This window comes from Rhipicephalus sanguineus, chromosome 4 (assembly GCF_013339695.2).
Source record: "Rhipicephalus sanguineus isolate Rsan-2018 chromosome 4, BIME_Rsan_1.4, whole genome shotgun sequence".
Taxonomy (NCBI): domain Eukaryota; kingdom Metazoa; phylum Arthropoda; class Arachnida; order Ixodida; family Ixodidae; genus Rhipicephalus; species Rhipicephalus sanguineus.
In genome coordinates, this window is record NC_051179.1 from 122,808,455 (window position 1) to 122,827,715 (window position 19,261).

Sequence of the window (19,261 nt, forward strand, 5' to 3'; positions counted from 1 at the left end):
TTCTTTTCAAAAGTAGCAGCATCTTTTTACCATATGTATACATGCAGAATAAACTTGTGTTTACTTTTACTTACAGCTTTTCTACGCTGATGATCCCTGCTGCTTGCCCAAAAGCAAAAGCGTGGGCAACATGTATTCATTTATATGCACAAAAATCTACCTCATGTTAACCTACACATTCAGTGGAAAACGTCGTATAGATATTGACAAAGCTAACGAAAAGGCTGGCAAGAACCGGCGTTGGGAAAGAAAGAACGATAGCGAAGCCAACGATAAAGGCTGGCAAAAAATATTGGAGCTGCCAATATTTATACAATGTTGGCGACACGTACAACGGACAATGTTGGCTACAGCCATCTTTGCCATTATTGGCGATATGTTGGACGGAAAATATTGGCTAGAGCCATTTTTGCGAACATGGGGCCATCATTGGCTTCCACTAGTGGGCCAATGCACATTTAGGTGTAGCAAATCACCAAAAGACAACGTAGCACCAATATTTCTGCAAATGTTTGCCAACCTTGGGCCGAGATCAGTCCAATACCAGCGTGCTGCCTGGAAAGTAAGAATTTTAGTTGTTTTTTGCTGTTTCATGGCACACAAAACAAAGGAGTTGCCAAATTGCAGCTCCCTTTTGAAGATATTCACGTAGTTCATTGATAGTAGCATGTGAAGCTGCCGTGGGGCGCAGTGGATGTGGTGCTCAGCTGCTCCTCCAAAAGATATGGGTACTATCTCAGTCACAGAAGTCACATGATCAAATGAGAAATGCTAGAGGAACGTATATTGTTCATTTGCAGTGTACCTAAACGTACCGCAGGTGGTTGAAATTTCTGGTGCCCTTCGCTGTGATGTTCCGCACAATCATTTCATGGTTTTGGCACGTAAAAACATATTTGACATAACCCGAGCTCCACTAAGACCAATGTACCACTCATCGAGGTGTTAACATTAATTACTATTAAGATGATGTTCATTACAAGTGTGTTCTTTTTCTCTCGCTATCACAGGTGTCGGGAGTGCCCAACATGATCAGGTGCATTGACGGATCCTACATAAGTTGCCTGGCAAAAAAGGTGTGTTCCACCTAATTAAACAGGCAGATACCAGGCAGTTGCACAAGACAGACATTTTGTTGCATCGAAGCAAAAGGAAGGAAGCCTTCGGGATCAGCTGGTTTTGCCACTGCGTACGATACTGCCCTATATGTGCGCTAGAATTTTTTTTGTTCTGTTAGGGAAAAAAAAGAGGACCTTATTTTTAGGTCTGGCGGTCCCATGCCGCCAATTTCTCACAGGGTGGGTGCCCTCCCAAGCGACTATGAACTTCGTTCTACTGACAACCAGGCCGGAAGTGAGCTTGTCCCTAGTTTACCGGTAGGTACCCGTCGGCAGCAGTTCTCTGCCTCCCACAGCAGCGGCGGATGCTCGACTATTTCCCCAAGGCTGTGGCGGGTTAAGGAGCGCCCAGGGGCCTTTACAGAACCTTGTGGGGCCACCTTTCGAGATGAGTACACACAGCTTACGCTCAGAGCTGTGTGTGACCACACAAAGAAGTTTCGGGGTGTCACGACTGGACACCCCAGCAAGATTCAAAATTCGAGAACCTTCAGGACGTCCAGGCTTGCTGTAAAGTTGCCTTGTGTGTGCTCTTCCGGGAAGTATCACGTTCTCGGGGACGCTGCCTACCCGCTTTGGGATCACCTAATAACACCATTCAGAAATTATGGTCACCTTGATGCAAGGCAGCGTGCCTTCAATTACCATTTTTTGTCAACAAGAGTGAAAATTGAGAATGCTTTTGGAGATCTCAAGGCGAGGTTCTTCCAGCTGCTGCACTTGGACTTTCTGTTTGTGGACCAGATGAACAAGTCATAATAGCTTGTTGCGTTTTGCACAATAACCCGGTTGCGGTCAGCTCTGCCTCGTTTTTCAAAAGTAGCACTGCGGAGATGGCACGATCATCCATGAAATGGAGCAGAAAGAGAACATTTAAAGGTAATAGCTTCACTAGGAAAAAGAGCACCGAGAAACCGGCACGGCGAAGCGCTAGCCGAACGAAACTTGGTGAAAGAATCGGTGTTGCAAACTTCAATGTAGCAGACGCAAGTACGACTGGCTACCGTCTAACCGACTTGGATCTTCTCTGCAGCTTCCTTAGTGCGTAAAAGGTGCAAGAAGGAAGCAATAGCATTGAAAGAAGCTACTGACAGGCGAAATAGTCTGGCATCTTTCATAAACACTACTTGCAGCGAGTGCGATGCTCTCAATGTGTTCGAGACATGCAGGCGCAGTGCCAGCAACGTATTTGAAGTAAACCAAAGGTTCGTTTATGGCCTTCGCACTTGCGGAAAAGGATTGACATCTGGTCGCATCATGTGTGCTGTGCTCAATATGCTGCCACCGCCAACAGTTTGCGTCGTACAATGCGAGACTCCTTGGTGCATCCACAACCGCCATGAACATTTTGGCAAAACAGTATGGTAAAAGCTGCCGAAGAACTGAGGAAAGAGGCATCCACCCCTGATGGGGAACTGGAAACTGTAGTGGATGGCACATGGATGAAGCGAGGTTATTCTTCACTGCGTGGTGTCGTAGCAGCAATATCGGCTGACACAGGAAAGCGCTCGACTTTGAAGTAGAATTTATGTTTCGCCACTTCTGTGCCCGCAACCTTCACAGAGATGTTAACATGAGTGAATGTAAAATTACCTACAATGAACCATCTGGCGAAATGGAATCTGCAGGCGCTGTAAAAATCTTTCGACGCTCTGTTGAAAAGCATCAACAGACATCAACACTACATACATCGGATTTACTATGACAAAGCTATTCAGGAAAATGCAGACATAAGTTATCAAAAGACGCCAAGCCAAACCATGGACTTTGCCCAAAGGGGTCATCTTCATGGTGTGGCTATAACCGCAGCCTTGTTGAGGGAAACCACGAGACTTACCGCCACAAAAACTGAATTCCTGAAGCTATAATGGACGTCATCAGGACGCCGTTGTCTGATCCAGGACTTTTTAGCCGAGTCCCTCAACCAACTCAATTGGTGTCGCTGCCCTAAGACGACATTTGTCAGTGCTGACAAACTGAAGACTGCTATTAATGATGTTGTAGCCTACTACAATGATGGTAATTCAGCACAAAAAGCTGTTCTGGAAGCCCTTGGAGTTGTTCCAGGTGTGTATTGTGATAATCCCCTGAACAGGATGGCCAAAGAGCGTGTGGACAGGGCAGAGTTCTAAGACTCTCTCGAAAGCAAGGAAACGCGACGGAAAAAAAAGGAACACCACAAAGGGTTTTGGAGACAGCACGAAAAAAGCCAACAGTAACTTGTATTCTCCTGAGGCATTTCGTGCAAGCGTAAGAACTATGCGCACAAAAAACTTCATTTTTTTCAAATTGTGTTTTTTTATAAACTTCTCAACTTCAATGTACCTTTTCTCCAAAAGTATTGAATCGATTGCGATGAGACATTGCATGCATGTGTTACAACAAGGTGGAAATAATCTGAACTAAAAAAATTGCACAACAACATGCACCCTCTGTGGCTTTGTGCATCTAGTGATTTTGTTGTTTCTTTTGCACAAAAACTCCATATGATGTCCTATTTTTTTAGTTCAGATATACCGTATGGGTCTCTAAAATAACACTGCTTTATATAATTCGATTCTTTTCGGTGGCTGCAGAGAAAAGGTACATTGAATAATTGAACACACTTTAAAATTTGGCAGTAGGCCACAGGAAGGATAAGCAACCTAGGCATAAAAAAGGGTGTCACGTGGTACGCACTGGCATCCTTTGTCAGCACATAAAATTTTATGTGAATACTTTTAGCCATTTCTAAAATAGTACTTTAAAACTGACATATAGCATTTACCCTACCATGCCCCCTTAACTGAGCAACACAGTTTGCCTCGCATGTTGTGATGAAACTTGATGCTCAAAGCCTACTCTGAGGAAATCTTGTATGCAGTTAAAGCACCAGTAGTAGCAGCTGACCTCGATTGTCTACTGCAGTGCTCATTTGTGCCCCAATTGTTTAAAGGTCTCAAGAGCAGACGACAAAAGGAAAAGTACGCCAGAGAGTATTCCCCTATGATAAGCCATAGAAGCAAGTGGGTGGTCAGAATGCAGTTGACCGTATATGCCTGTACCAAAGCTGCTGAGCACATTGTGCAACACACCAGTCATTTTGTCTCATTTCAGCACCCCACAGGTCACGGTTTCGTTACCTGTTGTGTACAGATTATGTACACAATACCTACTGTGTACTGATGACATCGTGTACATAGAGCACCCCAAAGACGTAATACGAGAAGGAAGTGGTTACACCGTATTGCTACTTCTCTACACAGATGAGGCTCAGGTTTCTAACCCTTTAGGACCTCAGCTGCGTGTTCGCAAGCTAATGGCTGTGTACAGCAGGTTACTGAATCTCGAAGTACAGGTTACAACTGCAGAACATTTAGTTATTACTGCTTGTGCACTACACTTAAGTGAAGACTGATTGCTTGACAGCCATCATCAGACGTTTTGAACAATCTGTATGAGCATGGCCTCAGCTTTGAGTGCATCACAAAAATGTGCTCAAATGCTCGTTTCGGGATTCCGTGGTGACAATTTGTCACTCAGTTGTCTTGGCTGTTTCTCTTGCTGCTTCAGCAGCGACAGGGCATGTAGATATTGTGTGGTGCTCAAGAACGACCCGGCAGACGAAGCATAAGACACGTGCAGATTGCGCAATGCACAGGGACACAAGAATGACGCATCTCACAGCGACTGCTGTTAACAGCGTTAGAGTTACTGTATATGCTACCTTTAGGTAGCAGAGTTGCGCATAGGTCCGCCATCTTGCCCTCCATGGCATCCACGCTAAGCAGGAAAGCCACCTTTCTGGAATGTAAGAGCCGACGCGGCTGCTGTTGTTGCTGCTGTTCTCTCGGCCCAGCGGTTCCGTGTACTTTCTCGTTCGTTCATAACGCGTCGCTGGCGCAATGACTTTCGATTCGAAGAAAAAAAAAAGAATGGAAAGCTCGGAGAAACAATAATTTAATTTGAGATGGAACAGGTGGAGATGAAACACTATCGCAAGTAATATTTTTTTTTTTATGGCAAATAGGAATAATGCGACGGCCACGATTCTGGACCAATTAAATTCAGTCTAGTTATTCGTTTCACGTAGTTTTTGATGCAGCGCTTCAAAAGATTAAGTGAATAGCTCGAGAAAATAAGTGCAAAAATTATCACTGTGTTTTACAAATAGCGCACGCTAACGAGAATTTCGCGTACGTCTAGGTAGATGTGGCATATAATAAACACTCGGTCATGCTTCAAACTTTTATGCCGCACAGTGCTCAGAATGAATCATGCTGTTTTGATAGACCTGTAAGGTTCATATTCACACACATCGCCTCCTTCACACAGTCGCTCGCGCATATTTTTACCGTCTTGTCCCGTTCGACTTTTAATCAACCTTTGACCAGTGAAAGAGAAGCGATATATATCCTGTTCGTTATCGCCGGCTTCTGACGCCTCATGCGCAGCAGCCACTTGAGACGGCGACGGAGACAGACTTGCCACATGGAATCGAGAAGAAGGCCTTTCCGTGCTCTTCTCGGTTCGTGCAGTGGGGAGCGCAGCATCCTGTCATTGTCGCAACTTCGCAACACTGAGTCGGGGCGCTGCGCCGCGCAGACGTTCGCAAAAACGGACAGCAGAAGACACCACCACAACAACGACAAACAATCCGAATTCAGCTGGACCGTCTGCGTCTTGCTTGCGCTTCGCCGGACGGCTTGATTTGGCTTGATACAGCGGTGGTGGCGCGGCGATCGCCAGCACCCACGCGGCCGTGAAGTTGGCTTTCCCTAAAACGGATGCTTTTTGCGCACGTGAGCGCGCTGGGCGAATGGTGGCGCGAGCGGCGAGTTCTATCAGAGGCGCAACTCTGCTACCTAAAGGTAGCATATACAGTAACTCTAAACAGCGTCATTAACAGGCGCCCTCTATGACGTAAACAATGTATCCCCACTTTTGCAACTTCAATACTTTGATGTGACCTGTCAGCTACCTCCAGACGTGGAGCAGAGTGCGTGGTTTTTCGAGTTTTTAGAAGACTGGCTTCTTCCAGCTTGCTCTCCACACAAGACTTGTCAGACCTATCTGAATTTATTACAGCCGTGATGGCTTGAAAAACAAGCCTGTCACGCGTCAGCATCGATTTATTCATGTCATGCTGACAGGAAAAGCGTCAACAGGTGCATCCTCGGGTTGATTGCACTCCTACTGGAAGGAAGAATACCTGAAAGCAATAAAGAGTGGGAGCTGCTGCTGCAGTTCAGAGAAATTGTTGATAGTGTTTGGATCAGAAATCCCAGCTGAACATGTCACATACCCAAGAGTTCTGCTGCAAACGTCCCTAGAGTAGATTTGTGCAGCATTATAGCCGAAGTTAAATAACACTGACGTTACATTTCCTTGTGCATTATCCAAGATTTATGCACAAGATGGGACCTCTTGAACACCATAAAGAACTTCAGGAACATGACATTTACATTTTCCATGCTGCAGCAGCTGAAGCAAAGCTACCAACTGCACAGCTATCAGCTGTATGATGGACTTACAAAGACAACTTGCCTAAGATGGGACCTCTTAAACACCTGTGGCCAATGAGGTTAGAGGCAAAGCACCCACAGTTTAAGAAGCTGGCCAGGTCTGCAAAGAACTTCAGGAACCTGACATTTACACTTTGCATGTGGCACCGGCTGAGGACATGTTACCAACTGCACAGCTATCAGCTGTATGCGGATTTTTGGACAGTACATGATGATGATGTATTGGTGTTTTGTGGTGCAAGGGCCAAATCAGGCCAAATACTTTTGACAGTACAGAGCAAGCAAGTTGCGTGGGACACTTTTCCAGAATGTGCAGGGGAGGTCATGCCAACAACAGCCCATCAAGTGCTCTGTGCAACCCTTGATCATCACAGGAATAGATATGGAAGCACCCTTGTGAAACAAATAGAGGTTCAAAATTTCACAGACCTGAGTCAATATTTATTGCAAAAGGCAAGCTCTTTGCACTAACAATGAGTACATAAATTGCACAATTGAACACAGTGACAAGTTCTGCTTTCGTTTTCAAACTTCCAGGCAGTTGCAAATGGTGGAAGCTGCGAGCGTGGCATACTTGTAACATGGCAGAAACGTTGTCCCTAAATGGGATATATGTATGGTGATTTGTGACATTTATGAACCTTGGATGTCTCAGAAGCAGGTGTGCACGAATATATTAGGGGTATGTATGCGAGAGAGCCAGAAGCAGCCAAGAGTACGTGAAGTTTCTGTGCATTCAGGGGGGCATTTTCCGGCACTTTTCAAAAACTCCTCCAACTGAAGTGGAAAGAGGTGAAGAGACTGCCAACACCTACCCTGCAAGAAATATCGGCTAACGTGATGTTGTATCTACGTACCTTCTGTGACCAGCTTGTGTCATCTCTTTTCAAGAGATCTCACAGGGGGTGTCGAGTCATAGAGACTTCCCGAGTAGGCATCAGTGTGAGTGGTATTGGAAGGGCTCTTTAGCTTTTCTCAAGCCAAAGACAATTTGTGTGGGAGTCACACAAAGCCAGAAACAAGGCCGAGGAAAGAAGCTGTTGTGGACAATTTAACTGTGCACTTTCAAGGAGTACACTAGTGTGAGGGCGGGGCTAGATTACACCAAGATACCACTGCAGCAGCGAAGAGACCTAGAGTCTCAGTTGTTAACTTACAGCTAGTACTAGGGCATGTATACAGGAAAGGTATTGATCTTTTATAACAAAAGAGAGCAAAATCGTGGAGAAGTTTCTCCCATCCATCGACAGTGTGATGGCAGACAACGGTTTTTTCATTGACCAGCTCTGCCTTGATTACCACATGGAAATGGTCAGGCCACCGTTCTTGCGTAAAAGCAAGCAACTGTCAAGGCATGATGCCGAAAGAAATCAAAGTGCAGCAGCTGCATGTGTGCATGTTGGGCTATTCAGCGCATGAAGGAGTAAAAGATTCTGACAAGTAACTTAGGCACTGAACTGTTCTCTTACATTCATGACATTCTGTAAGTGATCGCTAGGATTGTAAATCTTTCAAAACCTATATGCCAGCGACAAGTTTTTGGCAAAGCAGATGGGCACGCCAAGTAGTGGCAATGACTGAATATTACTGTGAAGTCCACCCACATGACACTGGCTAAGGAATTTGTCGTGACAGTTTTGGTTTTAATGCACCGTCTGGAAAGCCTGTGAACATCGGTAGCGCTGGTGTTCCCATGTATATATTTGGGTGTCGTCAAAGTATCATTCTGTTTTGTTGAGTTATGGTTGCTGGTCGGCTATCTTCTTCGCGGCCACAATGGCGAAGAGGGTCCTAATTTTTTAATGAAAGAGCTACCTTGCCTGTAGCCACACCAGCCCCGTTATGAGCTTCTCCGACCTCACTCCACCGGCACCGTTCTTGCCCGCGCAGGGCCGTCCACCAGTTCCGTGGCCGCAATGATCTCGCACGTTGGAAACCATTTTTTTGGCCTCCAGAGCATCACTTTCTGCCCAAACGATGCAAAGCCCTCCTGTTACACAGCCTGGCAACTGAAGGTCACTGTATTCTCTGCACACTGCCATCACACATCTCCGAACCCGCCCACTCGGTTTCCACCCCTGCGCTGCGCCCCGATGAGGCTTTCGTGTTACAGTCTACCACAATGAAACCTTATCCACACCCTTGCCCAACTCGTTTCCCTACACAGATGTTCAACTACCATCTGCCGAGTGCCAGGCGTGTGGTTGAAAATATATTTGGCCGGCTGAAGGCATGCTTTCGCATCTTGTATAACCTCGAATGTGACATTGAGAATGTGAATAACATCATTCGTGCATGTTGTGTGCTGCATAACATTTGTGAGCAGCTAAATGATCTATGTCGTGTCACATCACTTGATGATGTCATAAATGAAGACAGAAGACGACCTCAGCCAGTTTGCACAACGAGACAGGTGGAACTGTCAGGTGTTGCTGTAAGGAATGCTTTTGCCAAACACTTGCACTGCAGTTAATGAACTAGTGGTGAAATGCTGTGAAAAGAAGGGATGCCATGCTCGTGTGTGCTCCCTTGCACACTTCTCTATGACCTTAACTATGATTTCTACAGCCTCAGTGGAAGCTGCCAGCATGCATTTGCCTTGCTTCTCACAGTGTGCAAGGGCATTATGTGCACACATGTGCCCTGTGCATGGATTGTGCCCTCTCACGATAGGATCAATGTACACACTACCAAGCGATCACTGCGAGAGCTTGCGCGGCTTTGTTCAGCAAAGTGACAGGCAAATGCTTAAAAGTGATGTTCACCTGTGTGCCTTTGAAAAGTGCACTTCCTGAGTGAATTCATCAAGATAGAAATGCTGTGGCAGGGACAGCGCTTAGCTCACAGTTAAATACACCATCAGTAGGAATAATAAATGCTTAGCTAAAACAGCAGTTGTTAACAATCACGTGGTAGCTGAGCACACCATGACAATTTTAGTGATTAAGCTGTTTCATACCTGTCTTTTTAACCAAAAAGTTAGAAGGAAACCTGCCGCTTTCGGAAATTCAGTTTGAGTGGAGCAGGAAAAGGAATCGGCAGCACAATCCTGGACCAGGACTGTTGCCTGCTGACCCGACAAAGCTTATTGAAAAGTTGGAAGAAGTCACTCCAAGCTGCCTGCTCTTGCGCTGCATGAGGCATCAAAAGATGTACGTAACATCTTGAACACTACCTCAAACGTGACACCGTGCCTTCGGATCAGGAATAGCATAGCAGACAAGTCAACAACTAGCTTTCTACTTAATGTCTTAATTACTAATGAGAAATATATGCACATCGCATTAAACAACAAAGGAATGAAAAGAGCAGCACAGATAAAATACCAGTGAAAACATGGCTTGCTATTACATACCGCATGCATCGTTGAGGTGCCCATGCACACGACCGAACATGTTTATTCCTAGTCAACATAGCAGCTGTCACAGGGAATAGAAATGCCAGTTGCCTTGTGCATTTCATATACAGTAGACTCCCAGTAAACGGAATTGCTGTTTAAATGGAACAACTTCCTCTAATATGATTGGTTTCATGCTAGACTTCTGCACCCTTATTCACCTCTCAGTATAGAGTATAAAATTACGTATAAAATTATAAAGTATGTGTATAAAGTAAAAAATTATGGCAGTGATATGTGATGTGATCACTGTAACACCACATCGATCCATGAACTCCGCACGTGGAGTCTTATCAGACACAGGTCTCCTTGACCTATCCGAGACTGAACTCCTCGAAGGGTGGAAGGATCAGAACGCCATAAATGTAAAGCAAATTGTCATCCGAAGAAACAATCAGGAAATCTCAACTAAACACTTGATACTGACCTTTGCCGCTAGTGAACTACCACAAAGCATTGAAACTGGCTACACAAAGACACCAATCAGACCATATATCCCGAACCCTCGCAGACGTTTCCAATGTCAAAGATTTGGCAATGGCTCTCAGAGCTGCCGTGCTCAACCTACCTGCACAATAATGCCGTGTCAAAGGCCATGCTTCGGACACCTCTTAATGAAACGCCGCATTGCGCGAACTGTGATGGAGACTATGCTGCATACTCTCATTCTTGTCCGAACTGGGAGAGAGATAATTTCACTGAAGGTCTGCGAAAACATCTCCTTTAAAGAAGCAAGTAGGAGGTGTTCGGCTTTTCACGGCCCAACCTATGCTGATGCGTCGTGTCAGGGGGTGGCGTCACATCACCCTCCGCCGCTATCCAGGCTCACCTAAAGAGGGGCTGCACCGTAGCAACCGAAAAATTTTTCACCAAAGAAAATGTCTGCACAAAATTTTTTGTTGTAACGTCTCTGACTGAAACTAAAATGTAGGATATGTCGCCATTCCCGTTCGCAAAAGCAATTTAAGGATGCATCGGAAGCAACTATAGTGCCAAAAAAAAAATGAACTCAGGAGATCTCTAAACAGAAGTCAAAAACAAAGAACAAAGTGACAAAATCAGACAACATGAAGTCTCTATAATGGCTCATTGATCACTCAGTGACACACGAGGGGTAATATCAGACACAGAACTGCTCAAGTGCACTGACGCTGAAATTGAGGAAGCTCTAGTGGATCAAGGCGCACTTGCCACATGAGCAATCACCATCCGCAGAGATAACAAGGGAATACGGACGAAGAATGTGATAACCTTCAGAAGCACGACTCTTCCCGGAGTCCCTTTCTGATCTTCGCACCGTCAACGCGTCCCTTATTCTCGTCCCCTAGTCCTTTCTTTTTCCTAGTGAAATTTCCGCACAACCGTGTGTCCTTTTTTTCTACTACTTGAACAGCGCCTTGCGTGCAGCCTTTGTCAGGGCTATCAAGCAATAAAAAGAAAATGTAGCCCCCTTGTCTTGTTCCTTTTGTTTTTGTTTTATCTGCCCTACGTGGCCATAACCTTCGCCAGTCATGGCCGACACCCACTCCGAGGATCTTCCTCATGAATCTGACCCTGACGCAAGCACCGTACGCACTAAAGCAAGTGCAACCAAAAAGAGCCGCCCCATCGTGCCTCGCGAATCGCCGGCGGCAATCCAAACCCGAGCTCACAAACTGGGGGCCGCCGCTGCGAGTCGTCTTCGCAACGACTCCGGCGGAGGCTAGACGAGAACTTCTCACTTATTTCCAGTATTCCTTATCTTTTATTCCCCTATTCCCATCCCTGTGCCGACTTGTTGAGGTATCCTCGTAACTGACAGTTACGAGTCGGCACTTTTCTCTTCTTATTTCCTCACATAACCACTTAGTAGTACTTATACCTTCGGGTGAGGCCCTACATACTGAACCTTTGCAGGTGCTTCCGGTGCCAGAGATTTGGCCATGGACCAAGGTCATCCCGTGGTAATCCAACTTCCATAAAATGTGGCCAGAAAGAACATGATGAAGCAGAATGCACTAACACATTGAACTGGGTCAACTGCAAGGGACCCCATGCAGCTTATTCATACTCCTGTCCAGAATAGATAAAAGAAAAGAACATACTTGCACTCAAAACAAAAGAGAACACACCGCATCATGAACCTCGCAAGCGTATGGCGTTTTTCCAACAGGGCACCTACTCTCAAGTGGTGCAGATGGGGAAGGCACTGCCGATGGTCTCACTCCACCGGCCGTGTGTGTGTGTGTGTATACATATGCACGTTTTGCATGTAAATAGTACAGTCAAACCTCATTACAACGAACACCACATTAACGAACATTTCAGATTAACGAACATGTAAGAAATCCCGTGCCGATTGCCAATAGTTTCAATGCAAAAATATTTCACTACTACGAACTTCAGAGTAACGAACATTTCAGAATAACGATCATTATTTAATTCCCGTGTCATCTTAACAACACCTCAGTACTACGAACTTACATCCCGAAATGCGAGGATTCTTAGATTTCGTGTACCGGTCATGGCAGTCAGCAGGGGCGTAGCCAGAAATTTTTTTCGGGGGGGGTTCAACCATACTTCATGTATGTTCGTGCGTGCGTTTGTATGTGTGCGTGTATATATACGCAAGCAAAACTCAAAAATTTCGGGGGGGGGTTTGAACCCCCCCAACCCCCCCCCCCTTGGCTACGCCCCTGGCAGTCAGAGTTGTAAGCTAGCAGACAACGCAGCGCGAAGAGCGGACACCCTCCCGCAAAAAACTGAGATGGCGTGAAAGGAGACAGACGCGGGCGGAGGACTCTTTTTTTCCCCTCCGCTGCGGAGGCGACGACGCATCAGGTTTTGTAAGCGGAGTGCCGGGAGGCGATCGGAGATCTCTGTTCGTTCGTGTTCGTTCTATGGTGCCTACGTCACCAAAGTGAGAGGAGGGTCGCAGCTCTCCTGCCGAGAACAGCCGAGAGGAAAAGGACAGCCAATCGTGAAGCGGAGATCTTTCCGGACGTAGACGCGCATCCTGTGTCATCGGCACGGGGACCGTATACTCTCAAACGAAGCGTTTCTCGCCTTTTAATAGATATTACTTTACAGAAAAATATTGTTTTTTCTTCTCAAGCTCAAACAGCAATAGGCTTGAGTACTGGTATTTATTAGTGTTAGTTTTTTCTAACGTGATCGCTAGGTGGTGTCGCGCACACTAAAAACAAACAAAGGAAGTTGCGTGTGGCGCATATTTTCAAAATGTCGTCGAGACAGAATGAGCCTGTTGGTCCTCGGGTGTCGGCGCGTCAAAGGGAGCTCCTCTTGGCTTTTATGGAGGAGCACCCGCAGCTTGCAACGCCTTTGTACCCACTAGACCCCTCGTTCACAAGGGAGGACCGGTAGGAGCTCTGGCATCAGCTTAAAGCGCTCCTAAACCAGGCAGGCCCTGCGCATAGTTCTCTCGCGCATTGGCAGGCGTTCTGGTGGAAGGAGCGCTATAACGCCTTGAAGCCTGATACGACTGAAGCCTCATACATGAAGCTTCAGCATGAAGCAGCATGAAGCAGGGAGCAGCATGAAGCCACAGCATGGCCTCGGCATGAAGCCTCATATGACTCCGGGAAGAACAGAGGTGAGTGCGAGCACAATTGTATCTCAGTGGGTCATCTTACACATCCCGTTTGCGCTTTACAGGGGCACCGGAGGGGGCCAGCTGTCCGGCTACCGCGGCCGCATCTTGCAGTTGACTGGGACCTCGAGGGTCGACGGTGCGCGAGGCCCTGTATTTCGGCGGTCGGAAGCGGTAAGCCCTGCCTTAGAATAACCCTGTTCTGTGCTGCGAACTAATGTGCTCATTAGCTTCCTTTGAGTAGGCGCGGTTGTTTTACTTTTTCAAATAATTTCGACTGGATCACTCGGCTGCCGCTGAGGTTCAGATGCTAACACGCTGCGCCGTCGGGAACAGCGTGCGAGGCAGTAACATTTATGGCAATGATGAGACAACAGCCGCAAACTATATTTCGAAGCTCATTGGAGGACCCTAAGTGTTCTAAACCATTTCTCATACCCCGTAGTCGACTGAGGGGCATAGCAAGTGGATTCGCCTCCCTCTTCTGCGTATTTTATTGCGTTTGAAGTGCATCCCGGCGTTCGTGCTGCCATGAGCTCAACTCCTCCTACGGCGAAGAAGCGGAAGCAGTTTTCTTTGAGTGAGAAACTAGACATTCTTCGTGAAATAGAAGACGGGAAGAAACAAGCTGTCGTGGCTAAAGAACGTGGAGTTGCGCGGGCGACGATCGCCATGATTCTCAAAGATAAAGGATTGCAGCGATGACATGGACGACGATGTCATGGTAGCACCCGAAGATCGCGACGAGTCCGTGTCGGCCACAGATGCGTTGGACTACTTGAGGAAACTCCGCATATGCATAGAAAAAAGCGGCACAGCGTCCGAAGCGGCGCATAAAAATGCGGACGGTCTAGAATCGTTCGTGACGCATAGTTTGTGCTGCACCCGTCAAAAAACGATCACGGACTAATTCAAATAAACGTGCCTTGTCTGACGTTCACATGTGCATTGTTGTGAGAAACGAATTCAAGGCCGTACCGTTGCAAAGGTAGGACGTTTGCGTTACTGAAATTCTATTGTTATGGTAAGTTTTTGGGCTTTCACTACAACGACCTTTCAGAATAACGAACTTTTTTTCCGCGGTCCCCTGAAGTTCGTTATACCGAGATTTCACTGTATCTAGACGCAACACTTCTCAAGCATTAACCCCGCATCCGTCCTTCCCGACTTACCTGATGTACCGTTGTCTACTACCGACGAAAGAGATGGTTGGTATGCAAATCAGTACTACAGAAGATACATGGATCAACCATCGGCGCAACACCGTGGCTGTGGACATGTCGACGCTGACGTGTTTGTCAGAGCTCCTGACGATCAAGGAGCTCAACAGCGTTGCCGTCACCGCCAGGGAGCCTGACGTTCAGCGCGCGAGCGTCGGCTTCCTGCACGGCACCAACGGAGAGCCAACGGACTCTGAGCTGCTCAAGGGCATCTCGTTGAGTGTCATGGTGCTTTCGGCGAGCAGAGAAGGTAGAACGGTGAAGCTCTGGTTTGCCAGCAGCGTTCCACGCAAGCGTGTCTCCCTCTATGATCTTCAGTTACAAGTGCAGCACGCCAGACAGTGGCCACTGCAATGCCGTCTATGTGGCCGCTTCGGGCACGTTGCCGAAGCATGCCAGCACGTTGGCAACTGCATCAGATGTGGCTGACATCAGGCTGCTGACAGCTGCAGTCCTCGAGGACTGCATCAACTGCGGAGGGGGACACGCAGCTGACAATCTGCAGCTGTGTGTCCAGCTGATTCTCAGACTTCCAAGTCCAATGCATCACAAAACATTCAAAGGCATTTCTAAAAAGCTTTATGGTGTAGCGATGAGGGTAGTAAGCCAAAACTTGGACTTGGCACGAAATATCACGAACGACGTAGTCGACAGCAGGGATGTGCCAGTCATGTCTGACAGCACCTGGCAAAAAAGGGGCCATAAAAGCCACAATGGAGTGGGCACAGTCGTGTCCCTGGACACTGGGCTCTGCCTCAATATTGAAGTTCTTTTCAATTACTGCCATGCTTGCAGCATCCGCAAGAAGACTGGGGATGGCGATGACGTGTGGCATGCTTTCCATCTTCCAGTTTGCGAAAAGAGCACTGACTGCTCATCCCACGCAATGGAACATGCCGCAGCAGTGAATATATGGCAGAGGACGGTCATACGAGACTCCACTGCGCTTCCCCTGCTTCCTAAGCAATGGCAACAGCAAGGCCTACACCGCAGTGTGTGAGGCAAATGTATACGGTGACACAACCATCGAGAAAGAAGAATGCACTAACCATGTTTCAAAGCTCTTAGGAACTGCCCTGCAGAAATTGGCAACGCCACTGCCGCGAGGCAAAAAACTCAAACATGTGACTATACTGAAACTACAGACATACTACAAGATGGCCATCACGAGTAGCAAGGCCAGCGTCCGAAGCATGTACACTGCCGTATGGGCCTCATATTTTCATTGCTGCTCTAGTAATGGCGCCAGCAACCACAACTCTTGCCCTGCGGGACCGAATTCGTGGTGCAAGCACAAGCATGCGGAAGCACTGGGGCTCCGAGTCTGCACCACGCCACACCCCACTGTTGACAAAAGCCCAGGGATAGGCAATTATGCCCATTTATAAGCACTTCACTGAGGAGAAACTCCTGAATCGGTGCCTTCATGGCAAGACTCAAAACGCAGTTGAGTCGTTGAACAGCAAAATATGGCTGCTATGTCCCAAAAGCAAGTTTGCCTCCAGAACTACTGCGGAGACGGCCACCACTCTAGCTGTACTTTGGTACAATAAAGGCCACGAGGGCTTTGGACGAGTGCTGGAAGAAATTGGAATTCTTCCTTCACAAGATTTGGCCACACAGGGTGGTCAATGTGATGACATGCACGTCACGAAGATGAACATCAAGCAAACAGCACAAGCGAGGGCGCACCATCGCAACACAGTGAAGTGGGCTTGCATTGAGGACACCAACCACAAGAGCCGTGGAGGATAATGTTATTTTGATGGAGAATCTTAGATTGATTACATATTTGAAATCTGCATGAAAAACTATACAAATAGAATTGTCAAGTCTCCATTACAAGAACTTTTAAAGAGAATTAGCATACCTTGCACTGGAGGCACAATGGTAAAGAGACAGCGGAGCTGATGGGCACCTATGTCGTCCTGGCTTTTGCTGCATTTGTTAAGTTTTGCAAATTTTCTCTTCCTCTATTTCTTTTCTTCTTCTCCCTTCTGTCTGTTCTTTCTGTCTTTTTCCCTCTGTTTATTTCTATTTATTTATTTCTCCCTCTCCATTTCTTTGTCTTCCTTGCTCTTTCTATGTTCCTCTTGCATCCCTTTCTTTCTCTCTATTTTTCGGTTGTTTCCTTCTTTCTATTCTTTTCTCTATATCTCTCTCTTTGAGTCTCTCTTCCTGCATTTCTTTCTATTTCTCCCTTTCACATTCTTTCTATGTTATGCTTTTCTCTCTCCCCTCCTTTCCCTTCTCGCCATCTCATTTCTCCTCCTCATGCTCGCTTCCCTTTCCCAACCCCTTGCTACACTATACTATACAAGGCTATGTATGCTATGTTCTGGTAGCATGCCTGGATAACCGAGTGGTTAAAAGTTCGCCTTCGGATCGAAGGTACGCGGGTTTGAATCCCACCTCGTGAAGAATTTCTCTTTCTCTCTTTCTGTACTCGTTTTCTCACCCATCAGGATTATTAGAGGCCATGCCAGAGAAATCTGTGCACATATTCTGGGAGTGAAGCAGAAGATTACAAAGATGAAGGAGAGGATGTAGAGAGTGCTTGACGGTTCCTGATGATCATCATTTCTATTTCCGACAGACGAATTACAGCGAACTTAAACAGCTTCGCTGTTAAAAAGTTGTTTCGAGGAGCGTCTCCCTTTAACTTTCCGAGCTGCTTGACAATGTGTCTGAACCGCCGCCTGCCGATCCTCCGTGCCTCGCTGCTGCTGCTCTTGGAGGCTACTGCCCGACCAGTCACTTCGCGCCCCAGCGGACGCAGTTCTTGTGCAGGAGATCATGTGCCTGTGTGATGAAAACTTCCGAGCACACGAACTCGCTCGTCTCCTGGACCGCAGGAGACCCTGCAGTGCACTGGGATCGGACGGGATCACACACCAGATGCGGCGGAACCTCTACGATGATGTGTGCCATCTCTTGCTACTCGCATAGAATTGCTGCAATAGGAGAAGCCTTCACACATTGTTTCAGCTTTAAAAAACTGAAGACTGGAAGCATTATGGACCTCATATCCTGCTTATCAATAAATAGGCTGAATATGTTTGGCTATGCGAAACATAGCATAGTAATCACCAATGAAGTGATATGGTTTTTCGACATCACGAGGTTGCACTTTCTCGTCAGAGGAGAAAACGCATCCAGGCGGACAACATAACTGTCTTTGTATAAGCAAGGTCTACACAAAGCATTTGTTCGTGTATAGATGTATACATCTATGTGTAGTTTATATATCGTGAAAGGACGTAATGGGCTTATTGGTGGTGAAACATCGTGAAACTTGGGGCGCACAAAAAAGACACGGAAAAAGAAAGTGACGACAGGACATGTCACGTCGTCACTTTCTTTGTCCGTGTCTTTTTTGTGTGCCACAAGTTTCCTCATGTATATATCCTTGCACAATCTACCCCAGCCAAGCTGGTTGGCATCCACCTGGCAGCTGACCTCCCCATACATGAATTGCCACACAACACACACGGCGATGTTCCTCAATCTGAGGTGCAAACGAATGGACACTTTAAAATATGAGGCGGTAAGGGACGACAATGGTATTGTGTGCGAGCTGAATGGATTCTTCCCTGGCTAAAGACATGATGCAGGTCAGCGGTCTCTTCATTTCAGAGCACTGAAGCTTTGGCAGTGCTCTGAGAGAACGAAATGGCCCCAACTCGAATACAATGAACCATTGTGAAAGTAACCACATATTCAACTGCCTCATAACTGAGTAGTGTGCGTTGTTCGCTTGAAACTTTTAAGGTTTGCAGGCTATGCCTCAAACAGGTCACCGCTTTGCCTATCACTACAAGCGGTTCTGTTTAACAACTTGAAAGGCGAACAAAATCCAACACATGTAATTAACTTTCAGTTAGAAAATACTGAATTTGCACACAAAGTATGCACTATGGTCACAGTGTTGTGCATCCACCTGCACCAACGACCATCCAATGGACCCCAAAGCATGGGTGTGTTTGCAGACACCCTGAGCAACAAAGGCCTGTATGCCAAACTGCAGCAGCTCCCAAGCAGCTGCTTGTACTGAATCTATGGCGATCCAGCCTATCCTCTGCAGCTCATGCTGATGCGACCTTATGGAGGTGCTGCCCTCGCAGTGCAGCAACAGCTCCTCAATACAGGCATGAACTGAGTTTGACAAGCTGTTGAGTAAGGGTTTGGCATGTCTTCAGAGTTTGCATTCGTTGACTTCAAAAAGAATCAGAAGATCCTTCTCCAAAATGTTGGCCAAATGTATCGCGTGGCAACTATACTTGCGAACTGCCACACATGTTTGTACGGGAGCCAAACTGGTATGTGTTTTGTGCTTCAGCACCATTTTTAGAAGAGCACTTAGTGCCACACAATAAGTGAGGCACTCCTGGTTGCCCATACGTAGCTGTTGTGTAAGCTTGCTCTGCAATTGT

The 19,261-nt window shown here is 46.8% G+C and overlaps 1 pseudogene; it reads left to right on the forward strand.

The window, feature by feature from the left end:
• Positions 1-15,495: 15,495 nt before the first annotated feature.
• On the forward strand, positions 15,496-16,594 carry LOC119388979 (uncharacterized; annotated as a pseudogene).
• The last annotated feature ends 2,667 nt before the right edge of the window (positions 16,595-19,261 follow it).